This window comes from Schistocerca americana, chromosome 2, assembly GCF_021461395.2.
Source record: "Schistocerca americana isolate TAMUIC-IGC-003095 chromosome 2, iqSchAmer2.1, whole genome shotgun sequence".
In the NCBI taxonomy this organism is placed as follows: domain Eukaryota; kingdom Metazoa; phylum Arthropoda; class Insecta; order Orthoptera; family Acrididae; genus Schistocerca; species Schistocerca americana.
This window is the reverse complement of record NC_060120.1, coordinates 651,080,151-651,091,739: the sequence shown is the minus strand read 5'-3', so window position 1 is coordinate 651,091,739 and position 11,589 is coordinate 651,080,151.

The window sequence follows — 11,589 nt, the reverse complement described above, 5'->3', positions numbered from 1 at the left end:
GAGGTAATTAACTATATAATTTGTGTTTTTTCTAAACATGATGTTTAAAATATAACAGCTCATTCGTTTTTTCATAAATTAAATAAATTCTAGAGTTTCATACACCTGTAAGTATGGTATGTATGCTGTGCAAAATTCATCGAAGAATCTCTCTAATTTACGAAGAAAAGTGTACCTATAGCAACAAATGCTGCCATTAGCAAATGAAAAAGATGATGAAGTTTGACACGTAAAAAAAATTATTTCGTTATGTTTTCGAACTTCCACTGCAATGAGTGTGAATTCTGAATCCTTCCTGGTGATGCTGACAAAGTTTTATGAATTTATTTGTAAAAGTACAGACACTGGAAATTAAAATGTCCTGAGATGCCTTTCCTGCTCCAAGTCGGCCCGTTTGACGTCCTACCCCCTTTAAAGATCTGGAAAATTGTCTGTTGTTCGCATTACCTTTCTTCTTGTTGCGACTCTCTCTCGAAACATGACACTGCATCCCGCAATGAAAGCAGATTCGATTCTCTTTATAATACTTACGCTAGTGACCCAGCTTACTGCATATGTAGCATTGTACTGTTGTGTTGAAAACTCTATGCTCTTGTTTCTGCATCTCATTCGATCGTCTTGGTGCTTCAACGAAACCAACAGCTGATTCTACTGCTTCCTGAAACGTTTTAATCACGCCAATCTAACAACTTTGCTTACTTCTTCCCCGTACAACCCATGAATCAATGTGTCCAAGAGTCTCTGGTCGGCTTCGAACAACTGAATTCGATTTTCATTTTCATTTTCTAATAACTCGTACGTTTGAGCGTTGATGTTTCAAATTCTGTCTGCAAACTGCTCGATAGATTCGTCTCGTCGCATTCGCAAACTGTGAAGCTGCTCTCTGTAAAATCTGATCGCGTTTTTATGTTTAAATCTCTGAACAACAATCGTTCTAAACTCATTGTAATCTTCTGTTTTCATGCAAGTAGGCACCACGCTAATGAAATCTTGTGCTGCTCCCTGAATTCTTAATTTGGCAACCACTATCTTATCGGAATCTGTCCATGATCCTAACAGGGCGGCACCTTCAAGTTTACGAAAAAACACTGTCACATCATCTTCGGGTTTCCCGCCAAACACTGGTACTGATGGCAATAATGATAAATTCTTTATTGTAGTTGTACTTGTACTGCATTAACTATCGTTTGACAAGTCTCTCGGAACGTTACGCTCGCTTCTTTCTGCCTTTAACAGCCGAATCTCTTCTTGCAGTTCATTAATAACAGTTTGTAGATCGACAACGTTATTCTGACTGGATTGCAATATTTCGTGTAATTTAACGCCAATGAGTCACTCAAATCTAAAATAAAAATTCATCACTGCCTTTATCCCCGTGCTGACACCACTTCTACCAGGGGGTTAGTCTATGTTGTAGCCCAAGATGATGATTACACGAGAATTTGTAAGCGGTGGGTCCTTGACATACAGAATACGCAAACACGGTGAAATTTTCTTTATGGTTCAAGTGGCATGGTCTGTTGATGTTGGAAATGACCAACTGTGAACCAAATAATTAGTGCTGTTCTTGCTCAATGGTTTACAGGTCCTTGTCCACTAAGTAAATTAATTATCCTTGTAAAGCGAACATTTAGAAAAAGTAATTACAAGTAACAAAATAAAGAATAATCCCCAGCATTCGTTGGTCCTTACCAAAATCACCACACCACATCGCACAAGCCGTAAATAAAATTAAACTGATATTACCACCTATGTACCACGATTGGCCACACAACTATTCCCACAAGGCAAATACAGCTTTCTGTGAATTATTTCCAGCTTGGTACATGTATGTTTCCACATGGTCCTTTAACTACATGCAATTGAAGTCAAGTAGGAAGATGTAATGAAGTTAACGAAACTCTTTACATAGCATCTGCCCAAAGATTATGGACTCACCTGTACCAGCACAGCTATATGAAATATGCCAGTCAAAAGGCTCAACTGCAAGGTAGACAGTAGTTTTATCTTGCTCAGAGGACAGTTACACAGGATATCAAAAGTGTTTAGGAATCTTTTTAACTATCTGATTTCTTTTCATACCAGTAAATATGTTAGTAAGAGTGGTTATACACTCCTGGAAATTGAAATAAGAACACCGTGAATTCATTGTCCCAGGAAGGGGAAACTTTATTGACACATTCCTGGGGTCAGATACATCACATGATCACACTGACAGAACCACAGGCACATAGACACAGGCAACAGAGCATGCACAATGTCGGCACTAGTACAGTGTATATCCACCTTTCGCAGCAATGCAGGCTGCTATTCTCCCATGGAGACGATCGTAGAGATGCTGGATGTAGTCCTGTGGAACGGCTTGCCATGCCATTTCCACCTGGCGCCTCAGTTGGACCAGCGTTCGTGCTGGACGTGCAGACCGCGTGAGATGACGCTTCATCCAGTCCCAAACATGCTCAATGGGGGACAGATCCGGAGATCTTGCTGGCCAGGGTAGTTGACTTACACCTTGTAGAGCACGTTGGGTGGCACGGGATACATGCGGACGTGCATTGTCCTGTTGGAACAGCAAGTTCCCTTGCCGGTCTAGGAATGGTAGAACGATGGGTTCGATGACGGTTTGGATGTACCGTGCACTATTCAGTGTCCCCTCGACGATCACCAGTGGTGTACGGCCAGTGTAGGAGATCGCTCCCCACACCATGATGCCGAGTGTTGGCCCTGTGTGCCTCGGTCGTATGCAGTCCTGATTGTGGCGCTCACCTGCACGGCGCCAAACACGCATACGATCATCATTGGCACCAAGGCAGAAGCGACTCTCATCGCTGAAGACGACACGTCTCCATTCGTCCCTCCATTCACGCCTGTCGCGACACCACTGGAGGCGGGCTGCACGATGTTGGGGCGTGAGCGGAAGACGGCCTAACGGTGTGCGGGACCGTAGCCCAGCTTCATGGAGACGGTTGCGAATGGTCCTCGCCGATACTCCAGGAGCAACAGTGTCCCTAATTTGCTGGGAAGTGGCGGTGCGGTCCCCTACGGCACTGCGTAGGATCCTACGGTCTTGGCGTGCATCCGTGCGTCGCTGCGGTCCGGTCCCAGGTCGACGGGCACGTGCACCTTCCGCCGACCACTGGCGACAACATCGATGTACTGTGGAGACCTCACGCCCCACGTGTTGAGCAATTCGGCGGTACGTCCACCCGGCCTCCCGCACGCCCACTATACGCCCTCGTTCAAAGTCCGTCAACTGCACATACGGTTCACGTCCACGCTGTCGCGGCATGTTACCAGTGTTAAAGACTGCGATGGAGCTCCTTATGCCACGGCAAACTGGCTGACACTGACGGCGGCGGTGCACAATTGCTGCGCAGCTAGCGCCATTCGACGGCCAACACCGCGGTTCCTGGTGTGTCCGCTGTGCCGTGCGTGTGATCATTGCTTGTACAGCCCTCTCGCAGTGTCCGGAGCAAGTATGGTGGGTCTGACACACCGGTGTCAATGTGTTCTTTTTTCCATTTCCAGGAGTGTATTTCTTGTGCTAACATGATTCAGTCAGTAAACATCACAGTATTGAGGAAACTTTATAAAATTCAGCTACTTTAATTCCATAAAGCATACACTTACAGTTGCCAATATACATAAACAGCACTTCAGGCAATAACATTTACATCCAAATACACTACTGGACATCAAGAGTAATGACTGGCATATTGTGATGAGACAGTTGCTCGACCACCATTGACCAGAGAGATCTGGAGAATGTGCTGGCCAGGGCAGCAGTCGAACATTTTCTGTATCCAGAAAGGCTAGTACAGGACCTGCAACGTGCAGTCGTACATTATCCTGCTGAAATGTAGGGTTTTGTAGAGTTCGAATGAAGGGTAGATCCACGGGTCTAACACATCTGAAATGTAACGTCCACTGTTCAAAGTGCAGTCAATGCGAACAAGAGGTAACCGAGACATGTAACCGATGGCATTCCATTCCATCACGCCGTGTGATACGCCAGTATGGCAATGACGAATACATGCTTCCAATGGGCGTTCACCGCGATGTTGCCAAACACTGATGCGACCATCATGATGCCGTAAACAGAACCTGGATTCAACCGAAAAATTGACGTTTTGCCATTCGTGCAAAATGGCTCAAATGGCTCTGAGCGTTATGGGACTTAACTTCTGAGGTCATCAGTCCCCTAGAACTTAGAACTAATGAAACCTAACTAACCTAAGTACATCACACACATCCATACCTGAGGCAGGATTCGAACCTGCGACCATAGCGGTCGCACGGTTCCAGACTATAGCGCCTAAAACCGCTCGTCCACTCTGGCCGACGACATTCGTGCACCCAGGTTCGTTGTTGAGTATACCATCACAGGCGCTCCTGTCTGTGATGCAGCATCAAGGGTAACCACATCCGTGGTCTCCAAGCTGATAGTCCATGCTGCTGCAGACGTTGTCGAACTGTTCGTGCAGATGGTTGTTGTCTTGCAAACATCCCCAACTGTTGACTCAGGGATCGAGACGTGGCTGCGCGATGTGTTACAGCCATGTGGGTAAGATGCGTGTCATCTCGACTGCTAGTGATACGAGGCCGTTGGGATCCAGCACAGCGTTCCGTATTATCCTCCTGAACCCACCGATTCCATACAGTCACTGGATCTCGACCAATGCAAGCAGCAATGTCGCGAAACGATAAACCGCAACTGCGATAGGTTACGATCCGACCTTTATCAATGTCGGAAATGTGATGGTACACATTTCTCCTCCTTACACGGGCATCACAACCACGTTTCACCAGGCAACGCCCGTCAACTGCTGTTTGTGTATGAGAAATCGGTTGGAAACTTTCCTCATGTCAGCACGTAGTAGGTGTCGCCACCAGCGCCAACCGCGTGTGAATGCTCTGAAAACTAATCATTTGCATATCACAGCATCTTCTTCCTGTCGGTTAAATTTCGCATATGTAGCGCGTCATCTTCGTGGTGTAGCAATTTTAATGGCCAGTAGTGTTTAAAAATCACATTTATTGCAATGTTCACAAAGTTTTATTGCTCTGTTCTAACACTGCCATCAAACACCACAGACTAAAGAGGAATTTTGTTCCATAAACCCTATACTATGTTTTCCCATACATACAATGATCAAGGCAAAATATTAAATGTACCTTCAATATTCATTATATATCACATTTCTTTTAGGTAGCATAAAGTCTAAACAAATGAGAAATAAATGTTAAAGCTGACAAGTATTCAGACACAAGAATCGATATAGTGTTTTATCCAAAAGACCAATAAATGTTAACCACAAACAAAGGAAATGTCAGAACTACCGTAATAAACTACAATTATGAAGGTTCAAGAAGAATCACTTTTCTTGGGATATTCCTGTACTTTAGCTGAATGTTTTACTAGCACATATGTTCAGAGAGGAATTACGAAGTCAACCCATGAAACACTACAAATTTTCAAACATCAGAACAGATTGAAATTCATTCTACATTACAAGTTCATCAGGGTCAGAGATTCTTTTTACTTGCTGGTGGCAGTGGTGTCCAATTTTCACAAACAAAAATCTGAAATCTGCCTTTCACGTACTGGATACACATCAGTGTTACCTTAAAATGATAAAAAGCAGTTTCACGAGTTAGACATTAAATTATGTTAAAAGATGTAAAGTGTGAGAAAATTTACAGTGTGTGCTCAGTTGTAGAAGATAAACTTTCGTAGCCATGACACTTACACAGAGAAAAAAATAACTTATTTCATTCTGCAATGTCCAATCCTTCAGACATGCATGCTTTAAGGAACAGACATCACAGATGCTCCAATAGTTGAATGAAATTATGAGGAAAGGCAAATTGTTCTGACATCAACTGCATAGCTGCATATATACCATCCATTTCATGGCTTACGGCAACCCAGCACAATGTTTCAAGTTTATTCTATTTCCCTTTCATGCTGAGTAGATGTAAAATACATGTATAGGGAACTGTCACATAATACATGGACTGCGATAGGATTCGAACAAAATTCTTACAATATGGTAATTTTAACACAATAAACTGTGAACATGTGTAAAATATATTAACCTGGGCTGAACACAAATTATTGTTTTGGCATACATGTGAAAATTTACACTGTTTCAAAACTTAAATTCTATGCTAGGCGACACTGTAAGAGGTTTGATGAAGACAAGTAGTATGCTCCCTGGCAGAAGCTTTAGTAATCAACAATCCAGCTGTATGGGAAAACATTAACTGCAGTACCATCAGTCTTTACTTGTCACAGTTTCTGTATAGGATTCTATAATTAGTACTCTCACATTTGTAATAATGGATGAATTAACATATCAGATCTCTCAAATCTCCAGATTCCACATAATGTGGAAAGCATTGAAAGGCATTAGACATTAAGAAACTGATTTTAATATCACCTTGTTCCACCAGGTTTGTACTGAAATCCTCTTACTTGCTTTTCATATACAATATGCTTGAACAAAATACCAAATTTGTTTGTACACATTTTTGTTAGCATAAGTTCATAGCCAAGTACAACATAAGAATAAAGGTATAAGGAGAAAATTACCTTCAACCATACTGAGAAAATCCTCATGAAATGTTCTACATCTATAAACATACTCTGCACGGCACTGTACAGTGCTTGGTAGAGGTTACACTGTACCATTGCTAGCCATTTCCTTTCCTGTTGCACTCACTAATTGAGCGAGAGAAAACTACTGTATGCCTCTGTAGAAGCCTTAATTTATATTTGTGGTTCTTACATAAAATGTAGGTCGGAGCTTCAAACACCAGTTCTCTAAATTTTCTCAATAGTGTTCCACGAAAAGAGCACAGACTTTGCTCCAGCATTTCCCATCTAAGTTCACAAAGAATAGCTGTCACATTCACATTATAATCAAACCTACCAGTAACAAATCTAGCAGCTCAGATCTGAATTGCCTCAATATCTTCCTTCCATCCTGGTGGGGATCCCATACACTCACAAATGGGTCTATGTAGTGCTTTATATGCAGTCTCCTTGACAGACAAATCACATATTCCTACAACTCTCCCAATAAATCAAAGTCTACCATTCACCTTCCCTACTACAATCTTTAGAGGCTCATTCCATTTCATATTGCTTTGTGATGTTATACTTAGATATTTAATCGACATGACTGCCTCAAGCAGCACACTTATTAAGGCTGTACTCTTATGTTATACAACAGTTTTTCCTGCTCATCTGCAATAACTTACGTTTCTACATTTAGACCTTGCTGCCACTCATCACACCAACTGCAAATTAAGTCAAAAATCATCTTGTAACCTCCAACAGTCAAGCAACAATGAAACCTTCCTGTATACCACAGCATCATCAGCAAACAGCTGCAGACTGCTGTCTACCACATCTGTCAGATCATTTACGTATATATGGAATAGCCACCCAAAAACACTTCCCTGTGGAATTCCAGACAATGCCATTATCTCTGATGAATATTCGCCACTGAGGACCACATACTGGATTCTGTTACTTAAGAAGTCTTCCAGTCACTTACATATCTGGGAACCTATACCACATGCTCGTACCTTTCTGAACAGTCTGCAGTCACAGATCATGTCAAACTCTAACCCAGATACCGAATCTGCAATGGTCAAACTATGGTATGTTTGTACAATCCTCCTTCATGAAAGATTTTTCAAACATAAAATTTAAAACTTCGGTTTTCCTTTTGCTGCCTTCTATTGACACAGCAGACTGGTCTATGAGTGACCGAATATAAGCCTTCGAGCCACTTTGCAATTTTACATAGGGCCAGAATTTTCCCTTGTGCCTGGCAAGATCTTTCATGAAGGTATGGTGGTGGAAATTTATGAACACGTGAACCACTTAAGAGGTTTTGCTGGATACCATTTAAGTTACTTTAGAACTGCACTGCAACAGGTTTGTTTTCTCAGCATTTTCCAAATTTTGTTATTAAACTACAGTGGGTCTTTTCCGTCCTTAACCCACTTACTCGGCAGGTACTTCTCCAAAACATGATTTACAATCCATATGAAGTTTTCTCATAATTCTATGCGCATAGTGCCAGAACTAAATGACATCCTTTCATAGTGCAAGTGGGATGTTAACAACTGCTTATCTGCTCCAAGCCTGTTTGACACACTTGTTAACCTTAGTAACTACATTTGTTATGATATCATATGAATCCCTGTCTCTACATCAACACTATCAATAAGTTCAGGCCTGTTTGTCATTAGAAGGTCTAAAATGTTTCCACGCAGAGACTTTGTTGCATTGGAACACTAGAAAGAGGTTACAATTTTGGGCTCAACCGGGAACAGAACGTATCAATGTAGTCAGACAGATGCAGTATTTCTCAATGTCGAAATAGCTGTAGTATTAGTTCCATACCTACGCTTACTACCTAAAATCGTATGGGGTATGAAGTGAAAATTGTGGCCGAGTTGAGGATTTCTTGATAGGGAGGATACAGCAAGTTATCCTGCATAAAGAGTCATTGACAGTAGAAAAGTAGCTTCTGGTGCACCTCAGGGAAGTGTGTTGGGTCACTTGCTATTTATGTTTTATAGTAATGATCTTGCAGACAGTATTAATAGTAACCTCAAACTTATTACAGATGTTGCAGTTATCTAGAATGAAATATAGTCTGAAAGAAACAGTGTAAATATTCAATCAGTTCTTAAAAAAGTTATAAAGCAGTATCAAGATTTTTTTAAAAATGTTCTGAAATGCAAGTTGTGCATGTCCCAAAATGAAAAAATCTTAATGTCATATGACTACAATATCAATGAGTCACACACACAGGCATTTAAACAGATGTTCTACCCTTGATCCACAGGAAAGGAATGGGAAAATTGACACTAAGTGGTACAATGGGACGTACACACTGTCACGCACTTAACATTAGTCTGTGGAGCATGGATGTACAACCCTGGTTTTCACAAACAGTGCACTACCACCACATTACCTGGCTGACTCACAGTCTACCCTATAACTTTAACATTTTCATGTGTCTCTCTAAATGCATCTGCACTCTGCAGAAGTTCTTAAGGTACCTTCAGGAATTGCCAACTCAAGCTAGGTTTTATACAATGAGCTATTTGCCACAGTGCTTTAGTAAAATACATTTTGGAAACTCCTGAGTCAGCTGGGTAGCAAAGTGGAAGCACATCTGTCAAGAGATCTGGGTCTTAAGTCCCAATTTGGCACAAAATTTTCCTCTTTCTGCCAAAATTTACAAACTGCAAAATAAATAATTTCACAAAATCAGTTACTGTTGTTTAACATATATTTATGCATCTGCTAGCTCAAACTGTTGTCTCAATACAAAGACCCTGTTACACGTTTCATTCCTGATTAATGATTTAACTGAGACTTGTGTTTTCGTGATTAATCCTCTATATAAACAATTAAAAAAAATTAGAATGCAGATACATAATTTCTGGCTATTCCTTGCAAGCAATGTTTAATCATTAACCAATTAGGAGAACAAAAGTATTATTTCACATACACTGTAACATTTATTATGTTTTTGCATATAATGCTTTGTACTTACATTTTCACACTGCTACTACTACTGGATACTTCATGTGCACAGCAATTAAGTTACTTTCTTTCCATTTCTCTTGTTGCTTCAGATGTTCCCATCACTACTGCAGTTTTTGTAGCAAATACTACAGGTTATACTCATAGAAAATCTCAAAGGAAGTGGTAACAAACATTTGCAACATAAGATCTCCATAAAGTGATTAAGTGTGTGTGTCCTATAAATATTTGAGAAAGTTTCCTACATGAATTTACAGTCAAAAATGACATGGGACTAATCGAACTTTACCAGCAAAACAACCTGTAGATTATGTCAATGTCCCTCAGGAAACAAACTATGATCACCTGTGCAAAAGGTCGTGGAAATTTAAATACATCTTAGAGCAATGTCCAACTCATTACAAAAGAAAATCCAATTTAGTCTTCAGAGGTGGAAATCTTAACATAGACCACTACTAAAGTCCAATCAGAATCCTATTTACACTGATAAAAGTAATAACATGGAAATCTGATTCCAACAACCTAGGAATGGGGCAGATACATGCATGAGAAAAGTTATAGAAATACCACAGAAATGGGAAAATGCATTAGCGAGACACAAACAAGATTTCAAGAAATACAACAACGAAACAGCTTAAAATGTGTACAGCGAGGTAAAAATAACAAATTATTAACAATTCCCAATGTTCACAGTGCTTATGTACTTTGTAAACACAATTACAAACTAGCATTTTTGTTTCCAGATGATGCACTGTTATTTACGGCTGACAGCTTAACTGATACCATGATCACACAAAAACTTGTCCATGTAAAACAAAGGTGATTAAAAAAATTAGGCCCAGATCTAGCAATTTTCAAATGTCCAACAAATTCATTGCAGTAAGAGAAGTCCACTGAAGATGAGCATTTGCGATGAACCAGACATGGTATCCAATAAACTTCTCTAAAACAGGACAACGATTTGTTAAAGACCATTCACTAATCTCAAAGTATTCCAACCATTGTTCAACCTAGCCCTGGACAAAATAACGAAGAAATGCCTAAAATAGCTGTCAAGCACAATACAAGAAGAACACAGATCATGATAAACATGTTTGTTGTTGTGGTTTTCAGTCCTGAGACTGGTTTGATGCAGCTCTCCATGCTACTCTATCCTGTAAAAGCTTCTTCATCTCCCAGTAACTACTGCAACCTACATCCTTCTGAATCTGCTTAGTGTATTCATCTCTTGGTCTCACTCTACGGTATTTATTCTCCATGCTGCCCCGCAATACTAAATTGGTGATCCCTTGATGCCTCAGAACTTGTCCTACCAACCGATCCCTTCTTCCAGTCAAGTTGAGACACAAACTTCTCTTCTCCCCAATCCTATTCAATACCTCCTCATTAGTTATGTGATCTACCCATCTAATCTTCAGCATTCTTCTGTAGCACCACATTTCGAAAGCTTCTATTCTTTTCTTGTCTAAATGATTTATCGTCCATGTTTCACTTCCATACATAGCTACACTCCATACAAATACTTTCAGAAACGACTTCCTGACACTTAAATCTATACTCGATGTTAACAAATCACTCTTCTTCAGAAATGCTTTCCTTGCCATTGCCAGTCTACATTTTATATCTTCTCTACTTCGACCATCATCAGTTATTTTGCTCCCCAAATAGCAAAACTCCTCTACTACTTTAAGTGTCTCATTTCCTAATCTAATTCCCTCAGCATCACCCGACTTAATTCGACTACATTCCATTATCCTCATTTTGCTTTTGTTGACGTTCATCTTATATCCTCCTTTCAAGACACTATCCATTCTGTTCAACTGCTCTTCCAAGTCCTTTGCTGCCTCTGACAACATTACAATGTCATCGGCGAACCTCAAAATTTTTATTTCTTCTCCATGGATTTTAATACCTACTCCGAAATTTTCTTTTGTTTCCTTCACTGCTTGCTCAATATACAGATTGAATAACATCGGGGAGAGGCTACAACCCTGTCTCACTCTCTTCCCAAC